A 21179-nucleotide genomic window follows, 5' to 3' on the forward strand; every position below is an offset into this window, starting at 1 on the left:
AAAAATACCTAAAGGTGTGGGACTTCCTTGGTGGTCCAGTGGTTAAGACTTTGTGCTTCCAATGCGGGGGGTGGGAGTGGAGGTGGGGGTAGGTCGATCCCTCACACATGCTGAGCAGCGTGGCCAAAAAAGATGAAAAAAAAGAAAAAGAAAAAAACCTAAAGGTGACTCTACCAACATGGAGAAATTCTCATTAGGAAAAGAGCACTGTGAACTAAAATAATGCAGCTAGAAAGATTTATTCTGTGTAAGAGTTATTTTGATTTACACAGACATAAATTTTAGGAAAGTTTTGAAGCCATGGAGATTTTATCTCCAGGTTTTGTAGAGAATTGTCCTTATCAAAGAAGGTGAGGTAAAGATTTCTTAGATAGGCACAAAAAGCAAAAAGTATTAAAAAAATTTATTTAGAAAATCTGATTTTATCAAAATTAAAAACTTCTCTTTGAGAACACTGCTAAGAAAATGAAAAGAAAACCTACAAAATGGGAGAAAATATTTGTAAAATGCATATCAGATAATAGACTGATATCCAGAATATATGAAGAAATCTTGGGACTTCCCTGGTAGTGCAGTGGTTAAGAATCTGCCTGCCAATGCAGGGGACATGGTTCGAGCCCTGGTCCAGGAGGATCCCACATGCCGCGGAGCAACTAAGCCCGTGCGCCACAACTACTGAGCCTGCGCTCTAGAGCCCACGAGCCACAACTACTGAAGCCCGTGAGCCACGGCTACTGAAGTGCCTAGAGCCCGTGCTCCACAACAAGGGAAGCCACCACAATGAGAAGCCCATGCACCGCAAAGAAGAGTAGCCCCCGCTCACCACAACTAGAGAAAGCCCACAGTGCAGCCAAAACACAACACTGCCAAAAATAAATAAATTAATTAATTTTAAAAAATAAGTATTTATTTAAAAAAAGAACCCTTACAACTCAATAATAAAAAACAACACAATTAAAAATGGAAAAAATTTGAATAGACACTTCATCAAAGATATACAGATGGCAAGTAAGTACATGGAAAGATGCTCAATATCTTGATTTGTTGAGTACCTACTAATAACTAGTAACTTCATTAGTTGTTAGGAAAATCCAAATTAAAACCACAATGAGATATTACTTCACACCTCTTAGAATGACTAAGTTAAAAAATCTGAGCATAGCACTTGTTGGTGAGGATGTGGAGCAAATGCAACTCCCACATACTGTTAATGAGAATGTAAAATGGTCCAGCACCATTGAAAACATGTTTGGTGTTTTCTTAAACACCAAACATGGTGTTTGGTGTTTGGTGATTTCTTAAAAAGCTAAATATACACTTACCATATAACCCACTCATTCCACTACTAGGTAATTACCTGAGAGAAATAAATATACGTTCACACAAAGGCTTGTTCATGCACGTTCATAGCAGCTTTATAGCCAAAAACTGGGGTGGAGGGGGAATTGAGAGAATGTCTATTACCTTGTGAATGAGTCAACAATGTGTGGTATAGCCATACAATGGAACATTATTTAGCAATAAAAAGGAACAACTATTGATACATGCAACAACAAGGAGGAAGCTCAAAAGCTTTATGTTGAGTGAAAGACACCAGATTAAAAGGTACAAGCTGTGGATTCCATGCATATGGCATTTTGGAAAAGGCAAAACCATAGTGAAAGAAACACATGAGTAGTTACCAAGGCTTCATGTGGGGATATTGACTACAAAGCAGCTAGAAGGACGTTTTGGGGGTGATGGAAATATTGTATATCTTTATTGTGATGGTGGTTACATAACTCTCTCTCTCTCTCTCTCTCTCTATATATATATATATATATATATAAATAAATAATATATCTGTCAAAATTCATAGAACTGTATACCAAAACAGGATAAATTTTATTGTATATAAGTTATACCTAAACCTGACTTTAATAAAAGAATATATATGATATATTTATTACATTTGCCTTTAAAGTTTAGTAGTAGAAAAGTATTTTACACAATCTGGATCCCAAATAGAATTGTCACATGTAGGAAATCATAAACTATCATTTATTCAACAGTAAAATAAAATCACTACCTGAATTTACTAATAAATGTTTTTCTATTTTAAAAAGTAATCAACCATGAGCTACTGAACCTCAAAAATTCCTCATCTGTAAAAGAATGTATATTAAACTGAATGTAGGATTTTCTATTACACACTTAGGAGTTAATCATTCTTAGCTAATGCTTTGTCAGCTTCAAAAATCCCCAAGTTATATACTTCTCCCAAGGATTATAAAATATAGATATCTGAACCAAATGGATTCCACTAGTTACATTTCTGCTTTCTCACAATGAACAAAATATAGTAATTAGTAGGAGCACCCTTTATGTAATTTTTAAGGATTATTTCAACCTGAGTGCATAACATGTTCCCTCTGGTCTGTAGCACACTCTCTAATGAGCAGTATTGAAAGAAGAATCACGCCTTCAAGGGTGAACTTGGTGAATACCTGCTGCAAACGCAGGCTCATGAAGGCTGCCATCCGTGAGGTGATTTCAGCTCGCTGTGTGCAATCTGAAACCAGCAATTGCCTCTGACTGAGAAAGAGTGTAACTTCACATTATTGTTTCTGAGCTTTCTGAAACAGTGTATTTTGCCTTGCACGTGATAGATATACTTCTCTCTTAGTTTATTTTCATCTCATTGTATGGAATATTTTCCATAGAGGATTCAGGAGGAAGAAATGCAGGAAGCTGCTCCAGGCATTGGTGGAATGGCCTGATTATTTAATTTTTTTGCAGAGAGCTCAAGGGAAGAACTGCAGCTGCACTCCAGAGCAGCTGATGCTTAGCATGGCACTAGGGTGACACATCCATACATCTTAATAAAGCACCATGCATTAATCTATTAGTAGCAACTCAAGGAAATACTCCAGTGGCCCAAGCGAGATCGGGTGTATGATAAAGACTAAAAAGATGGACAGGAGAAAAGCATTACAAAGAAACTTAATGATAATGTTTTCTCCCCCACCACAAAATAGAGAAGAATGGTTCACAGTAAAGGAATCGCTGTTGGAAGAATCAGCTGGATATGGTGGGAATTGAACTACAGGCTCAAGCAAGTCAGATATGCATTGAGGTTATTTGTCCCATTTGATACGCAGGAAACAGTTGAAACAGCAGCTGCCAGCTCCTGGAATGTCATCAACAGAAAAAACTCTGGCAAGGCAATTACAAGAAGTGTTACGTAATTTTAAAAAATGTAAAAGCATTTTGCAAGCCAAAGGTTAGGGGAGACAGATATTAGCCAGCTGACTGGCTTCTTTGAGGTCTAGAGTCAAACCTGGTTTTTGCATGCAATGGATGAGGTCAAGTGGAAGGTAGGCAATAGTGATACAGCAGCACAACACTGGACTTGGAATCAGAAGATTTACATCTGGATCTCCATTCTGCCATTTGCTAGCAGGGTGACCTCTAGCAAGTTACTGAACTAATCTGAAATTCAGTGAAAGAATGAGTATGAAAGTGCCTGGCACTAGCAGACACCAAGCAGAATTTTGCTTGATCTGTTTATCTGATGTGGAGACTTCAATGCACGTAGTTCCAGCCTTGTGTGATGAACGTTTCTTTTTAAGTGTTTTATTGTAAACAGTTTAGTGGCATAGGACTCTTCAGTCAAGATGTCAATACCTCTCTTGAGTAGGCCTAACCAAGTGGGGTCACTCTCTCAGCTGACCCGCCTAAATGCTTAATATACACTGCCTGCAGTTGTGTGTACTTACTGCTAAATTATTTTGTAAGCATTCTTATGTCTGTTTATGTGTGCATACCCTGTCTCCTCAATTAGGATTATTGACTTATTGAGCCATAAAGTATTTTAGAGGAGAGTTTAGGCCAAATTTTTTTTCCCATTGTATGGTGGGAATATCAAGGTCCAGGGAAGTCCAGTGGCTTGTCTCAAATCATACATCGATTGGTGACAGAGTCGGTATTAGGACCAAGTTCTCTTCAATCCCTAGCCAATGCTTCTTTCTCCCATTTCTCATCACAAACTATTCTAAAAATAAGCATCTGAGAACAAGAACCAGTTTTGCTGCTATTGTTGTTTATACCTAAAATCTGATACCCATTCATTTACGAAGAGTAATCAAAATAGAAAAATGAATGCACAGTTAGGTAATTAAAATAAAAGCCAATGTGTGATAACTCTACAGCAGAGGTACAAAGTGCTTTGGGATCAAACAGAAAAAAGGGATTGATTTTTGTCTGAACTGTTGCTAATCATCAGGAAAAACATAGGATTGGGACTGTCTTATTGAAGGGTAGAAAATAACTAATTTCTTGAACTTCCCTGGTGGTCCAGTGATTAAGATTCAGAGCTTCCACTGCAGGGAGCGTGGGTTCAAAGCCTGGTCTTGTGGGGACTATGATCCTGCATCCAGCATGACCTGCAGCCACAAAAAAAAAAAAAAAAAAGAAAAGAACTAACTTCTAATATAGAGAGGCTAGTTTGCTAGAGACTAAGGAAATGGTCAGTGAAGCAGTAAAAGTAGAGAAATATATTACTGAGCATCTATTAAGCTATTATAGGCCAACCTTTGTTGTGATACTTTCACGTCCATCATGTCATCAAATCTCTGACCAACCTTCCTTGGCCATCTTTATTTCAGTGCTAATTGGGAAATATTTAATCCTTGTAAGATCATTTTATGAATATGAATTAGTAGATTATGTTCCTTCCATAGTTATTAATTAGGCAGCTATTACCTGCAATAATCTTAACTGGGCAAAAAAGTGAATATTTTCTCATTTGAAGGATTTCTAAACTTTGAGAGGCTATAAGAATTAAGTATTCACATACAGTGGTTTCCAAATCCAGCTGTACGTCTGAATCCTGGGGGAAGCTTTTAGAAAATGTAGATTCCAAGACCCCATTCCCCAGAGATTCTGATTCTGTTGATCTGATATGCAGGTAAGAAGCTGCACTGTGTATAAGATGCCCAGGTGATTTTAATGTGCAGCCAGTTGTGGAAAGCACAACTGACACAGGAATTGTCTTTTAATTTGTGTTTTCATAACATTATTTGGCTATTAGATTGAAAACTTTGGGAACACTATTTGCATTGCAAGGACAAGTATCAGTTATAAAGGGTTTACCATGAACTCACAATGCCAGTAGGAAGGAAAAAAATCTGTCATCCACCTGATATGATAAAACTGCTTTTGCTGACCTATTGCAGCTACTTTGTATGAGAGACTCTGAGCTTTATTTTGCAATAACAATGGATATATCAAGTCATAAAGAGAGGGTATAAGAAATGCTCTGCTAATGAGCATACTGGTGGTTAAAGGGAAAGAAGCCATTTCACTTGAGACAATTAAATGTGGATCTGCTCAGTGATATTTGGGTTTATAATTACATACTTTGCCTATAGAAACAGCCTCATTATTGAAAATTTTCAGGAAAAATAATGTTTGATACCATTGAAACAGTCATTTTGGTTAACACTTTTTTAAACAACACCACATTTAAGTAATGCAACTAATAATTAATAGCAGAATAAACTACATTCTCTGCCCATGAATAGGTATAATAATGAATATGCAAATATGCAAATATATGCTAGAAATACATTGGGGGTGGGGTGGGGTGGGGTCTTAAAAGATTGGTAATAATTATGTTAGAAAGGTAGGGGGCATGTTAGAAAAACTACTTAATGCATTTGTTTATTTTTACCAAATAACTAGTTGGTAAAGAGATTTACCAAATCTCACTATTTAAAGAGATTCTTAGTTATATTTGTTTATTCCACAATCTCACCACTCTACTAATTAGAAAGTTCTTCTTGAATGTTCTTATCCTTTTCTATGTAATTCCAATTCATTCCTAAGAGGATGCTTTGGTTGACAGAAATCCTGCCTTAAGGACATGGCAATTGGATGGTTTGACTTCCCTACAGAGACAAGTATTGACCTCTACAGTCAACTCAAGGCTCCTTGCTTGTCCCCCACCCTCATTTTACACCTTTCCAAGGATGAGGCCTGTGACGGGGAAGACACTTCAGTCTTCAGGGGGCAGGATCGCTGATCAGGATGATATCCTTGGACTGAGGGCTGTGCTTTTATGGGCAGAGATTTTAAAAGTGTTAAAAGGTCACCTTATTACTGTGGTCTTTCTCCACTTTCTGTAGATCTCCCTCAGGCACCAGGAACAGCAAGGGCTGCTTCCAAATGGAAAGAGGCTGACCAGCTTGTCACTTCTGATGTCCCCTTTTGCTAGGGCTGGGCCAGGGCAAAGCCAGGAGCAGGGATATTTTTGCAGTGGGGCAAGGGGGCTTTTTTGCAGTCTGGCTCTCTTGGCATGGCTTTTTCTCTCGACAATGGGACAAATTTCTGAAATTGGAAGTGGACTTAGGGGAAAACAATTTGGCCATTTTCCAAGCATTGATTCTAGGCTCTTAACTAGAGGCAAAAAGGGAACTTTCTATAGTTTAGCACTCTGTAGAGTTTTGTATTGAGGTTGGAGAACAAACCCTGCTAAAAATAAGGTGTCTGTTTATTCTCTTTTGCCTCCATTGTGTTTATATCTTCCCAAGGGACACTGCTAAAGTCTTTCTGGGTGCCCCAGCCCAATATCAAACCCATTCCTTCTCTTTATAGCACCCCAACTCACCCTCCCCACTCCAATGGAAAGCACAAGTCCAAACTGGGATCTGTGTTTTCAACCTCAGTTTCTTTCCTTCTAAAAATGCTGCTCCAGGTAACTAAAGCTCTTCCTGGTTGTGCTTCCTACTTCCAAGTAGCAACTTGTCTGTGAGTCAATTACTGAAGAGTTTTCAGGACTTTCTACCCGTCACCTGCCTATTCAAATACGATGACCAACCTAAAACACCTGTCAACTCTTCCCATGAATTATTAGGTCTGTAATTAAAATCCAACAGAGAGCTCAAAAATTAATTAGGACAGGAAACAGCTATGTGAGCAGCATGGAACACAGCCTCTATAAAGGAAAACAAGCTTCATATAAAGCAAGGGTGTACTGCAGGCCTCTGTCCATCTCCCCAGGCCTCTGTCCATCTCTGTTCCCTGAACTGCCTTTTTCTGACCCGTAACCTCATTGTGAAGGTGCCTAATGGAAGACTCCACATGGCAGCATCAATACATTGCATTGACTGTCTGATTTGCTACTTAAAATGTAATCCAGAAAAGTGTATTTCTCCTGCTTAGAGAAAAACACAGAAATTTAGAGGGATCAAATATCTTGTTGCTCACACCTGGGTTTTCTTCTTCAGGTCTCCAACACCCTGTGCATGGAGAGTTCTTTTAAGTTTTCTGGAGTCTGCACTCATGGGCATAAGGCTGTGGAAGCAGGACAGTACAGTGGTTACATACACTGGAATCAAATGTATCTGCTACTTACTGTGATCCCTTGGGCAAGTTACCAATACTCTGTGCCTTGGTGTCTAGCACATGGCCAGTTTTCAAATCTTAGGTATGTTATTAATTCAGGTTAGTCCCTAACAGAATGATGATAGTAATGATGTCTGTTTTCTCCTGCTCTCAAGAGGGGATGCTAAAAGATTCATATTAATAATTTCAGTGTACTCCTAGATCTGTAAGAAATAGTTTCCAAAATCAGGGTGCCATGTTTTATGCAATGTTTGGCGATTGGCTAAATATTTTTTTTAATAGTAAGAATGAATCAGAGAAATGAAATATCCTTCAGCATAGCTGTGAAGAGAGATATATTAACAAATCCAAGAATTCAGCCCTTCAAAAATAAAATACCTTTTCACCTTGAATAGCTGCAAAATTGCACCTCCTTTCCCATATTGTGGAAGAAAAGGACAAAAATTTCTTCCAAAATCTGTTATTTTAAGATTGGCAGTCAGAGAAGGGGACCATAAAACACTGTCAGAAATGACAAAGGTTGAATTAAATTCCAGGGACTGTTAAGAGTGATGTGAAGGACTCATCTCTGGCCAGGAATAACTGGATATAAAAGCATATTGGGGCTTCCCTGGTGGAGCAGTGGTTGAGAGTCCACCTGCCGATACAGGGGACACAGGTTCGTGCCCCGGTCCGGGAAGATCCCACATGCCGCGGAGCGGCTGGGCCCGTGAGCCATGGCCGCTGAGCCTGCGCGTCCGGAGCCTGTGCTCCGCAACGGGAGAGGCCACAGCAGTGAGAGGCCCGCGTACCGCAAAAAAAAAAAAAGCATGTTGATTAATAATGTAACCTTATTTTAAACCTGTTCCCAAGTAGCCCAAAATCCTTCGCTGCACTCAGATGAGAAATATGAAAAGGTTTCCCCAAGATCCTCAATAGAAGCAAAAACTGGAATAAACTAGACTTGTCACAGAACAATTTTCACCATATGGAGCCTGAATGCCTCACTGAGCAGCCCCGAAGGGTCTGAAGGGGATACACAATCATGCTTGCTCCTCGTCAAATGCCCCAGAGAAAATGTCTGTGCTTTTTCAAGGGAAACTCTTTATTTATTTTATTTATTTATTTATTTTTGCGGTACGCAGGCCTCTCACTGCCGTGGTTTCTCCCGTTGCGGAGCACAGGCTCCAGACGCGCAGGCCCAGCGACCACGGCCCATGGGATCCTCCCGGAACGGGGCACGAACCCGCATCCCCCGCATCGGCAGGCGGACTCTCAACCACTGCGCCACCAGGGAAGCCCAGAAGCTCTTTATTTAGGCACACACAATCCATTCAAAAACTAGACACAAAGTCTAAGACGAATGCTTAAGAAAATCTCCAAACATAGCCAATATTCGGTGATGAATATTTCATGTACAACTCTGGTTCCCAACCTACAGGCAGAGGAGAGAGTGTTAGGCTCTACAGAACTATCAGAAATAGAGATTCTTTACGGTTACCTCTAGCAATGGGAAATCAGCTGTGAGGTTACATGTGGAATTAAGAACAGCAGAAATCTCCCAGGAACCCAGGAATGGCTGGACTGAAGCTGGAATATAGTTTAAAAACTGTGAGGTATTTTTCAGGACATACAATTCGCAAGACTCATCAGCATCAAAACTCTGACAACCCTCCTCAATGGTAATCCTCTCAGATTCTCTACTGTTGATATTATTAACCCACTACCCCACTCTCTATTTGGATATCATTTTTGTGTCTTTTGGCCTTAGTTTACTGATAGCTTCTGACTACTCTTGGCTCCTGCTGTATCTGATCCTACTAATGATTGCCCTATCTATCTACCTACCTATCTCTTGATCTATTCATCTATCTAACAAGAGACACTAACTGATACAAAGTCTCATACCAGGTCACTTCTAAGGATGACAACCATGTGGAGACTGGCTCATAGATTTGCTATTCTTACTTCAGGTCGCTCTCCTGGTCCAGTCAGCTAAAATGGGGGAGTCAAATGATTTAGAACAAGGATACTCAGTGTATGGCCCACAGCCCAAATCTGGCCTGCCAGCTGTTTTTGTACTTTGATTCACTTAGGTATTGTCTGTGGCTGCTGTTCACTACAAGGGCAGGCAGTTGAGTAGTTGCCCACAAAGCCTGAAATATTTACTATCTGGCCTTTTAGGAAAGTGTCTGCTGTTCCCTGATTTAGAACACAGCCAAGCAAGGAAGTACTCTGAAAAGGAGCTATAAGTGGGTTTTCTTAGGAAAGGCTCAGGAGTGGAGCAGGTATTCTGAAGCTAAAAGCCTCAGGAGAAAGTTGCAGAGTTGTCTTGAGAAGTACTTGGATCTGTATGCACGTTACAGACCGAATAAATATGCATACATTCAAATTATATAGACGATTTTGCTGTGGGTAAAATATAAATTAATTCACTTGAAAGTGATATTGATCCCATACTATCTCTTCAATGACTCTTTTTTCTCTGTGAATTGGAATGGATTTTCAATCATGTTGAGAACCCCTGATATAGAAATATCAAACTAGTACATGATCTGAAAAGCATTTCTGTTTAGCTCTGGAATGCAATTTGATGTTGTTTTGTTATGTTTTTGTAAGGAACGTGGTAGGACACTCACCTTATAACATGGGGTTAAGGCTAATATGAAATACTATAATTTCTAACATTTTGGAGCTCATCTGGTTCTTTTATGTTAAGAAGCCAATGAGGAAAAAACGTGATCACTAGACTCAAGAACTTAATGAAAAGTGAATTTTCTGTCCATTTGACAACAAAATTAACTCTGCCCACTAAGCTATGAGTTCTTCCTTATTTGATTGTGAGCACTTGGCATGTAGAGGTTGGATTTTATCTCCTTCATATACCACTGATTCCTAACACAGTGACTGGCACATTTGGGGACCCTAATATGTGTTTGTAGAATAAACAAGTGAATGTTGCCATATGTTCTCATGGCTCAGTTAACAAAGCTGACAGAGAATGAACTTTAACTGGAAAGGAATCTGGGCACAACTTTGTAAGTGCTATGCCCCCTACAGAGATGAAAAAACACTTAAAAGTTCTCCCTATAAGGGAATCAGGTGCGGAGTTTGTGAAATCCAGACTTAACTAGTGCTTTCTTCCCCTCCTGGTCATTGCAGTATTTGTGCTCAAGCCTATACTAACAGACCTGGCTCTAACCCTATGTCGCCCAGACCTTTAATCTATTCCAGCAGCCAACCCTCCTTGCAAAGTTAGTTCCACTCTGTGTTCAGCACTTAGACTGAATCACAATCTTTTACCAGACAGTCTTTCTCAATAGCTTGGAAGTTCATATTGTACCTCCGTATGATAAAATTCAATAACGAATGAATAAGTGATCTAAAGGATGTAAAATATAAGGCTTTATCCTCTCCTCTCCCTGACCATCTATGCCAATTGATCATGACATACTTCATTTGCTAGACCTACCTTCTTTCTACACATCTTACTTAATGGTGTAACCTCTCCAGGTAGCCTCTACTGTATTTCAAAGTTTGCACAACTGTAGGTATATATTTGCCATCCAGAGGTTCAAATCCCAGACATGGCTTTTATTAAACCATCCCTTTCTGCAGCTATCTAATTCCTGATACATGTCAATCCCCAAACAACCACCTCCCCAAGCCCCCCACCTGTCTGCTAACTAAAGAATATCAGGTTTTACTGCCTATGTGAAAAGCAGCGAGCAGCATCCATGTAACTCCCTGCAGAGCAGCGAGCCTTTAGCAGCAAAGCACCCTGGAAAACACAGCTGCCTGCCCTTCCCAGAACGCTCCTGCTGCTCCCAGGGATCATTCGGCCAGAATACAGCTACCCAGCGAGGCCTTTGGGAGAACTTGATAAGTTAAACAAGGCTGCCCTCTCATGGTTAAAAAAAAAAACAGCTATATAAAATAAAATGTTTTCTATTCTCCAAACACAGAAATCCAGGGCACCCTATTGAAACTGTGAGTAATGCTTATGTCTTTTTTTTTTTTTTTTTTTTTGGTGGTACGCGGGCCTCTCACTGTTGTGGCCTCTCCCGTTGCGGAGCACAGGCTCCGGACGCGCAGGCTCAGCGGCCATGGCTCACGGGCCCAGCCGCTCCGCAGCATGTGGGATCCTCCAGGACTGGGGCACGAACCCGTGTTCCCTGCATTGGCAGGCGGACTCTCAACCACTGCGCCACCAGGTAAGCCCGCTTATGTCTTTTTAAAAGCAGATAATTTAAAGCACACAAGTCAGCTTCTAAGATAAGATAAATAAGTAAAATTGTAAGCGAAAAAGTACATTGTCCATTGAAAAGCCTGCTCTAGATTGAATTATAATAATCATCAAGAATTCATAACTGGTTTCAGAATTTAAAGGCTGATGAAGTAATCCTTAAAAACATGGGATTTCTTTAATAGGTGATTTGTTTTAGACTTTAGTTGGTTTACACAGCAGCAACAAGGGTTCCATTCATATACTCATTCATTGAGTAAATATCTATAAAGTACTTACTAGGGAAATTCAACAATTCTAAAATACTTTTTTTCCCCCCATATATTATCATTTCTGATGCATTTGACAAACTGTGGTGTGTTATAACTTGTCACCAGGTGGCAGTTAGAGACGTGGATAGGGTTGTCACTGCCTGGGCATATACAGTCTGCTTGTTGCTGCTGTTGGCTCATAACGACAACAGCAACTACTTCATGATTCAGTCATCCCTCCCCAAGTCTATTTAAGGACCATTTGGGGAGGGAAAACCAATCCTGCTTGTTGCCTGATAAACCTTTCATTGATACTTTCTGGTAAGACTAAGAAAGCACCACCACCCAAACTTGCAAAATGGGTGTCAACAGTTTAAGACAAAATATTGGGAGGAAACAGGGGAGCAGTTTAAGGAATGTTGAAACACCAATGCTCTTGATGGCACGAAGGATGACACGGTGTGGAAAAACACACTGACACACTGACATCTCTGAGCCAAGAGTGAGTCAGGAAAGTTGGTTACATATGGGGGAAAAATTTTGTTAATTTTTTTTTTTGCTTTCATTTTTCTGCTCAGATATAAATAGGAGTCATATATGCAAAACAATCTAGGACTATTGTATCTCAAAGGGTTATTTAAACAAATATAAAATAAAAATGCTAAGTAATCAGGAAGCACAGTTTAATTGGAAACCTTTCATCTAATTAATAGTCCCTAAAATAATAGTGCATCTTACAACAAAGTCTTAGATTCAATGAACCATGGAATGTACTAGCAATGTCACTGTCACTGAGTAACGTGGCAATGAACAAACAGAGCTTTCTCTGCCCTCATGAGCCACATGAGGGGGAGATAACTATAAACATGCAAACAATAAAGGCATGAGACCATTTCAAATAGTGTTAAGTGCTATGAAGACAATAAAAGAAAGTAATAGGATAAAGGGAGGCCAGGGCAGAGAGAGGTTTAGATTAGCACTGTAGGGAAATGCAGGGGCAAGGGAGAGTATACCATCCCATCACAACAGGTGAAGGAAGAAATGTGTTCAATAAGCAGGCAGAGGTCAACTGTGACACTGGCATTAGGAGGAAAAGTAAGATGAGTTGAGAGGACTGTCCTTAGTATTGGCAAGACCATATCTTTATTTATTTATTTTTTTTAATATTTATTTATTTATTTAGCTGCATTGGATCTTAGTTGTGACACACAGGATCTTTGGTGTGGCACATGGGATCTTTCATTGTGGTGCACAGGCTTCTCTCTAGTTGTGGTGCAGGCTCTAGAGTGCGGGGGCTTAGTTGCCCCATAGCATGTGGGTTCTTAGTTCCCCAACCAGGGATCTAACCTGCATTGTAAGGTGGATTCTTAACCACTGGACCACCAGGGAAGTTCCAAGACCGTATCTTTTAAAAGGGAGCTTACAGCTGGACTGAAGTGTGTTGAAGGACAAATGAGAGGCAAAGATGTGGGTAAAATGGAGCAGGACCCTGTGGGGCCCTCCCATGTTTCCTGTTTGCAGGAATTTGGCTTCATTCAGCCTCCTTGACCTTCCCTGAGTTCCAAAGGGCAGATTCAAACAGTTGCTTATCAGGGAAGGGAGAGAATGCAGAAACAAAGGAGGGGCAGTCAAGAAACAATAGTGCAGCCTCAGAGCAGGGTCCTGGTTCCTCCTCAGGGAATACACATAACAATATCTTTGAGTTCTTCTACAGGAATTAAGGCCCCCACCCAGGTGGAGGAGGGTAATTTCAGGCTGAGCACCAGATTCATGGAGCACCACCACCCTATTACCTCACCACCAACCAATAAGAAGAAAATCTGCACACAGTGGAAGATAACAAAGACTCTGGTGCCCTCCCCAAATAATTCTCCCTTTAAAAACTTTCACAGCCAATCAGAATCTTAGGATTTTGGGTTAGAATCTTGGGTTTTTGGACACGAGTCCACCATCTCCCCAGGTTGCCAGCCTCTTGAATAAAGCAATCTTTCTGTTCCTACGAGCACTTGTCTCTTGAGTATTGCCTTTCCAGCAGAGAGCAGCCAAGCCCGAGTTGATAACATGGGGGGAACAAAAATGCATCTCTTTGGATAGGTGTGCTTTCAGAGACTATGGGGAACTACATGGTGGGCCTTCCCTGCAGCACAATGTAGAATAACAAAAGGGTATGCTTTGCAGTTTGAGGGGGGCAATATTAACTTTTGCAAACAGGCAACAAGTGAAAAATAATCATTCAAAACAATTTCAGATTATAACCAGCATTATAAAGGGCATAACCAAAATGACGTGGTAGAAAGTAGGAAATAGGAGCCTACTTTAGACTTTGGGCTTTAACAATTTTGAGCACCAGTAATATGCCAAGGCCTTTGTTAAAAGTGTTCAAATGTTGTGTCATTTAATCTTGAGACACACTGAGAAATGTGGAATTGGCTCCACTTTTATAGATAAGGAAACAGGTTCTGAAAGAATGATTTGCCTGTCAAAGTTCACAGTCAGTGAATGGCTGTGAGCCAAGCCATTTGAACCAAGTTTAACATCTAAATTAATGTCCCTGTTTCCTTTGCTGTCCACCTCTTCTTTCAAGGCTCTCCTGGAGAACAAACATCCTAGGAGCATCCCTCTAGGCCTGCCCTTTCCCCACTCCAGCCTGAAATTCCAGTGCTGAATCTCTTGGGTTTTTTGAGCCCCATTCCCACCAGACATTTTTTCAAGTAAACTGATCAACAAATCATACATGATTCACAACATGTTAATAGAAACTAAACATGTGACTGATATAATGCTAGTAGGACATACTTTTCCCAAATAGGTGACTCTTGCATATTTAAATAGTGGTGTTTAGGGAGACCTTGCCAAACCTCAGAAGCTGTTTTCTAATAGTGGACATTTTAGGACACCTAGTAGGTTAATAAACTGGTTAATATTTACTGAGTTTTATTATAGTCTGAGCATCATTCTATGTGCTATACATCATCTCATTTTTCAAAATAACCTTATGAAGTTATTTTTATCATCTGAGATCTGGGACTTGAAACCAGGTGATCTGACTTGCATATCTGAGCAAGATTTCCAAAGGAACACATAGGAATTAAATTACAAACCTCAAATAAGTTAAGTGTGAACTGGTGAGGTCATGAAACCCACCAAAAGCAAGTTGCCTTGGGTTATGAAAATATTGGTTCCCCTGGTTTACTTTTCAGATAAAATTTTGGTTTAAAACTTCATTGGAATCCTTTGAGATGACAAATTTAGCCAAAAAGTGCTCTTTAGTCCCAGATCTCAGTGGCACTCCTTAATTATAAGTATGATGAGGGAAGCTAATGAAAGCATTTGTGTGGTTTAAAGTTCAATATTGGTGGAAGGGTGAATGTTTAAAATCAACCAACAAACTTTTACTTAGCACTGCCAGATGAGGAGTGCTTGACTAGATGCTGCAGGTGTTACCAAGCCAAACTTGGGTCCACTCACTGGATGCACAAGCAAAACACATCTACTGACACCAGGTTGCAGAGAAGCAAAGTACAGTGTTTATTGCAGGGCACCAAACAAGAAGAATGGGCAGCTAGTGCTCAAAAGACCCAAACTCCTCAATGGCTTGCAGGGAAGGTCTTTTAAAGACAACTTTTGAGGTGAGCATTGCAGGGTGCATGATTAGCTTGTGAACTTTCTTCTGATTGGTTGGTGGTGAGGTAACAGGGTGATGTTTCAGGAATTGTAATCATCCTCCTTCTGGTTCCAACCAGCCTGGGGTCTACATGTTTGTGGTCAGCATGTAATCACCAACTTCCATCTGGGTGGGGGTCTGCATTTCTGTGGAACAACTCAAAGATACAGGTCAAATTGTTATGTATATTCCTTGAGGAGGAACTAGGACTCTGTTTTATTGCTGAACTATTGTTTCAGCTATCATTACCTGTCTTGAGTGCCTTGTTTTTCCTTTGATTCTGCATTCCCTCAATTCTCTAATTGTTAACTTCTTGTCCCTGCTCTTTGGAACATGGGGAAGGCCTAGGAGACTAAAACCTTTTCTAAAAACAAGAATGGGGGGGCATGAAAGGGTTTTTGTGTCTGGGAAGACCCTGCAGGGTCTTGCTTGGTTTCACAGGTGCTCCCCAAGATCAATGACAGGAACTTGGCTCTGGGTACAGTTTGTCTCATTCCTAAGCTTTGGAATGAGACAAACCCAAATTCATCTCCCAATTCTGAGTGACTTTAGGCAAGTCATTTAGTAAAATGGAAATAACGATTCTTAGTTTATAAAATTATTATTATTATTGGAGATACCAAAGCACTTTTTAGAGTGGCTGGCACAGTAGGAAGTCAACCAGTGTTAGCTCCCATTACTCTCCTTATGCCTCTCTCATCTTGCGTCTCTAAGTTCAGCCAAAAGCCCAAGAGCAGGAAGAGAGAAAAGACTGAGCTTTGAAGTTAATTTCCAGAATAAGAAGTTTCCAAGATGTAGATACTAAAAAATAACTGTGGAAATAAAGTCAACATACATCTTTGTACATACAGTTTTCAAAAACAATGGGCAATAATTATTGTGTAAAATGTTACTTTTAAAGATAATTAATACTAATACATCTATAGATGCATAGGGTCTTGCTATATTTGAAAGAACCCAAGCTTCAGTCCAATTTCATCCTTAAAGAGTATTGTCTTATGACATTTAAGAACTGCTGGTCTGAGCAGTATTCATAGAGGAGAAAAGGCAAGGAGATAGATAAAGAACACAAAGGAATCTGAAACTAATTGAAAGAGAAGAATTGAGGATAATTTCAAGATTTTTTATTTGGGAAAGTATGATACCATTAGCCAATCTGGGGACTTTTAAAAATCTTGATGCCCTTGATACATTCCAGGTTCATTAAATCGGAATCTCTGAGGGTGGGAGCCAGGCATCAGTACTCTTTACAGTAGCTCAGGTGATTCCAACACATCCATCACTGCCTTCATCAAAACAAAGAAGTCAGGTAGCATACTGAGACAGTGGAGGAAAGGGATGAGTATAATTCTAGTTCTGTCAAGGTCAGAGCTCCAACAAGGCATCCAGGGAGGAATTAAGGACTGGATCTCAGGAAGGATAGAGCTCAAGATTTTGGAGAGTCATTCATGCATTCAATAAACTTTCCTAAGGCCTGTTAAGTGCCTGGATACCAAGCCCAACAAACAGGATTCTATTCCCTTGAGGGGCTTATATCTAGGAGGGGGGAACATATTTCTTTTTTTTTGGCTTATAAACAAGAGAATTTTATTTCTCACAGTTCTAAAGGATGAGAAGTCCAAGATTAAGGCACTGACAAATTCAGTGTCTGGCGAGAGCCCACTGCCTGGTTCATGAATTGCCATCTCTTTGCTGTGTCCTCACATGGTGAAAGGAGCAGGGAGCTCTCTGGGGTCTCTTTTATATTTATTTGTTTGTTTATTTATTTAGGTTAGGCTCTTGTTAAATACCATTTTTAAAAAAAAATTATTTTATTTATTTTTTTATACAGCAGGTTCTTATTAGTTCTATCTATTTTATACATGTTAGTGTATACATGTTAATCCCAGTCTCCCAATTCATCCCATGGGGGGAACATATTTCTAAACAAACAAGCAGTACAAAGTGTTGTGAGCTCTAAGACAGAAATCTGTATGTAGGACAGGAAAGGAGGACTCAGTTCTCTTGGGAGTGGTCAGAAAATGTTTCAGAGAGAAGGGACAAGGAGAAGGCATCCTGAGGGAAACGGAGAAAGAGGAAAAGAGAGACTACAGAACTCTGGGGAGGCTAACAGTTTTAGCAGGCAAGGAGGAAGATGGAGCCAGATGAAGATCATGAGAAGTAGCAGCCAGAGAAGGGAGTACTGTATAGGATAGGGAAGTGCCCTGAAAGGTGAGGGGGGAAAGAAGGATGGCTAATGGGACGGCATCATATAGCACAGAGAGGGCAAAGAGGATGAGGCTGAGAAATGGCTTGGAGTTGATGACCAAGTGGCTACGGAAATTAGTTTCCACAGTGGAACAGCTAGGGAAGAGAGAGTGGGAGATGTCTGGAACTGGACCCATTAGAAAAAGAGAAGGATAAAGAGAGGGCTAGAGAAAATACTGGGTTGCCCCAAAAGTTCATTCCATAACATCTTTTGGAAAAACCTGTATGAAAAAACTTTTCGGCCAACCCAATACTATGGGGAGGAATGGGGGAGAACATTTAAATATTAAAATAGAGAAAAGGTGCCTGTAGTGGGAAAAGTTTGGGACTCAGGGATAAGCTATTGTGTTGCATTCTCTTAGCTGGAGCTGAATGGCCTTGGGGCGGTTACTTCGCTTAGCTGGCTGTCCATTTTTCATCTGTAAGATGATGCAGTAGACATGAGATTTATAAGCGTATGTCCAGATCTGACAATCTAAAAAATTTAGTGGAAAGAACAGAATCAAATGAGAGGGTGAAAAAGACTCTTAACTGCATAAAGCCTGATGATGGGTCAACTTTGTTTCCAGATACGTGTGTTTGCCACGTTCGGTCACGTCATTCTCCAGGTACCATCCCCTAGAACCCACTTTTTAAAAAGGAAAGGGTACCACCTACCATCTATGCTCTACCCATGAGAGTACATAGGTTAAAGTCACAGCTTCTGGAATCATACAGTCCTTCACTATGACTGCATGAAAAATGACTTACTTTGGTTTTTCTAATCTGTAAAACAGTAATAAGAGTACTGGTTTCAGAGTTATCATGGGATTAAATGAGAGAATGCATGTGCATGTAATGTATTTACAGCACACCTAGCATATAGTTCTAGTAAAGAAAATATTAGCATTCTTGAACAGGTACAGAAAGAACAGCAGGACCCTGTGCCAGCAAAGTCTATGTATATCTTCTTTAAGATAGGAATACGGGTCGTGATATACTTTGAACCACACAGATCTTTAAAAGAAAAATGAGGAGAAACATGCTCAATAAGCAGATTCACCTAGTGGCAAAAATACAGGCTCTAGAATCAGGCAGCCATGATTCAAACTCTAGTCAAGCTATTTATTAGTTATATATATACATATATATATATATATTTTTTTTTCGGTACGCGGGCCTCTCGCTGTTGTGGCCTCTGCCGTTGCGGAACACAGGATCCGGACACGCAGGCTCAGCGGCCATGGCTCACGGGCGCAGCCGCTCCGCGGCATGTGGGATCTTCCCGGACCGGGGCACGAACCCGCGTCCCCTGACGTCAGCAGGTGGACTCTCAACCACTGCGCCACCAGGGAAGCCCTAGCTTTATATTTTTAAATCTCTGATTACATATTTGTACAAATGAAGTGTATGCTACCTGTCTCCAGGCTTAGGAAGACTGCATTCAGATGGAGTTCCACTTCCAGGCACTTAAGTGTATTTAAAGTACTGTAAAGGTTATTTGCAGGAATTCCCTGGTGTTCCAATGGTTAGGACTTGGCACTTTCACTTCAGTGGCCCGGGTTCAATTCCTGGTTGGGGAACTAAGATCCCACAGGCCACGCAGCGTGGCCAAATAAAAAAATAAAGGTTATTTTCTTTGCTTCTACCTAGCATTATGACTTATGTGTAAATAAACGCTTAGTAAGTGTTTTTAGAATTGAAATTTTAGTGAGATTTTGCTCCTGGTATCCAGAAATTTTACCCTTGTTTCTTTCTGGGATTCTGCCTCTTCTCTGACCTTAACTTAGCTGTGAATTCTATCCTACTCTCAGACCATACTAACACGGACTGGGTTGATTATCCCCCCGGGGACTTGGCAGATCATGGAGAAAGTGGCAGAACACAGAAAGAAGGCTGCAACCACCACAACACCCCCGTAGGCAAACGGGGAGAAAAGAGCTTCAGGTAGTACCCATCAACCTGGTTCTGTTTACCCCGACATAATGTCCTGAACACACTCCCTGGTGCCATGTTCTCAGTGCCTCAATCCTGTAGCACAAGGAAATAAAAAACAAAACTTCTCCCATAAGAAGTAGCAGAATTATGTTAAAAATATGTATGTTGATTCCTTCCCAGTTCTCATTCCCTGGGAAGGCCACTAACACCAACAGCAGCCTAAGCTGAAATTTTCTCTTTAAGCTTGTAGGGTTCAGAGAGTGGAATATTTTGTAGAGTCTATAATATGAAAGAGATTAGGTTGGTGATGTCACAAGAGGTTTTCAACAGTGTGGGCAGAAGCTGTAGCGATGACTAAGGTAGTTGATAAGTAGCACCACAAGAAGTAGTTATTCACCCTGGATAAGCAGGTGGAGAATATTAGTTACAGGCAGGAGGCATTTACAACAAAAATGATTCATTCTAGATTTTAGAATCCCAGGTATTAGCTCACATGGGTCAAGAAAAATTAGAAATAGCAGAATTAGAGCAAAAAAAAGTTAACCCCTTGGCACACACTGGAATTGGTTTTGATTTCTATTTTTAAATATATGACTAAGGACATAAGCCAGACCGATCTCCTTTTGATCTCTTGTCACCATTTCCAGGGCCCAGGAAGGGCTTGTCGAACTGGGCCCCACTTGACCACAGGAAGCAAGATCTGGAGGCACAGAGAGCCCATCTTATGCTAACTTCCATCACCTTGGAGACACACCACTCCCCAGCAGGCTCCGGCATCATCGTGGAAGATTGTTACCATCGCTAATCAGATGTTAATCGAATGCACCAGAAAAGGAAATAAATTCCGCTTCTGAAAGGGCAGCTGGAAAGAGGTTGAAATGCTCCAGCTCGGATTTACATTCCAAAGCAGTCCTAAAGCCAAACACTCCCTGCCGGAACAGAAGGAAAGCCCCTCTCTTCTTCTCACCTTCGCTGGAAAATAGTTCCCTGGAGGAACCGAGAACTCGCTGGGCGGCGCCACGTGGTCCCTCAGGAAATTGGGGCGAGACAAAGGACGCCGGCTCCTGTGAGGCCTCTCGATTGAAGCCAGTCCCTCCTCCTGTCCATCACCTGCAGCCTTAAAGTGCCAGGGACACATCTTCCCTCCCGGATCTCTGGGGCGGGTAGATAAGTCGGGGTGGGGTAAATATTTCTAGTTAGGCGATTCACTCAGTGGTTAAACATGTATTTTGTGGGTGCCAAACGCTGACCTGAGCGGGTTATGTGGTTAATGCTCACAGTAACCCGAGACGTGTGTTAACTCCATATTTCCTTCTTTACAACGGGGAGCAGGAAGCGCAGAGAAGAACAGCACCTCGCCCCGTGAGCGGCAGGATCCGCCCCCGGGTCACTCGTCCCCAGCGGTGTCCCCAGGGCCGCCCGGCCGGTTCCGCGGCTCGTGGCAGGTGCGCGTGTGCCCGCCCCCTCCGGCGCTCCCGCCTCAGCCCCC

The 21179-nt window shown here is 41.0% G+C and overlaps 1 long non-coding RNA gene across 1 annotated transcript; it reads right to left on the reverse strand.

Annotated features, from left to right (window-relative positions):
* Positions 1-15382: 15382 nt before the first annotated feature.
* LOC137212343 (uncharacterized) lies at positions 15383-21142 on the reverse strand. Its single transcript, XR_010937459.1, has 3 exons — positions 20941-21142; positions 20658-20844; positions 15383-15672 (listed from the first exon to the last, which is right to left on the reverse strand). It is a non-coding gene; the product is annotated as an uncharacterized lncRNA (long non-coding RNA).
* Positions 21143-21179: the final 37 nt, after the last annotated feature.

This window comes from Pseudorca crassidens, chromosome 19 (genome assembly GCF_039906515.1).
Source record: "Pseudorca crassidens isolate mPseCra1 chromosome 19, mPseCra1.hap1, whole genome shotgun sequence".
Classification (NCBI taxonomy): Eukaryota; Metazoa; Chordata; class Mammalia; order Artiodactyla; family Delphinidae; genus Pseudorca; species Pseudorca crassidens.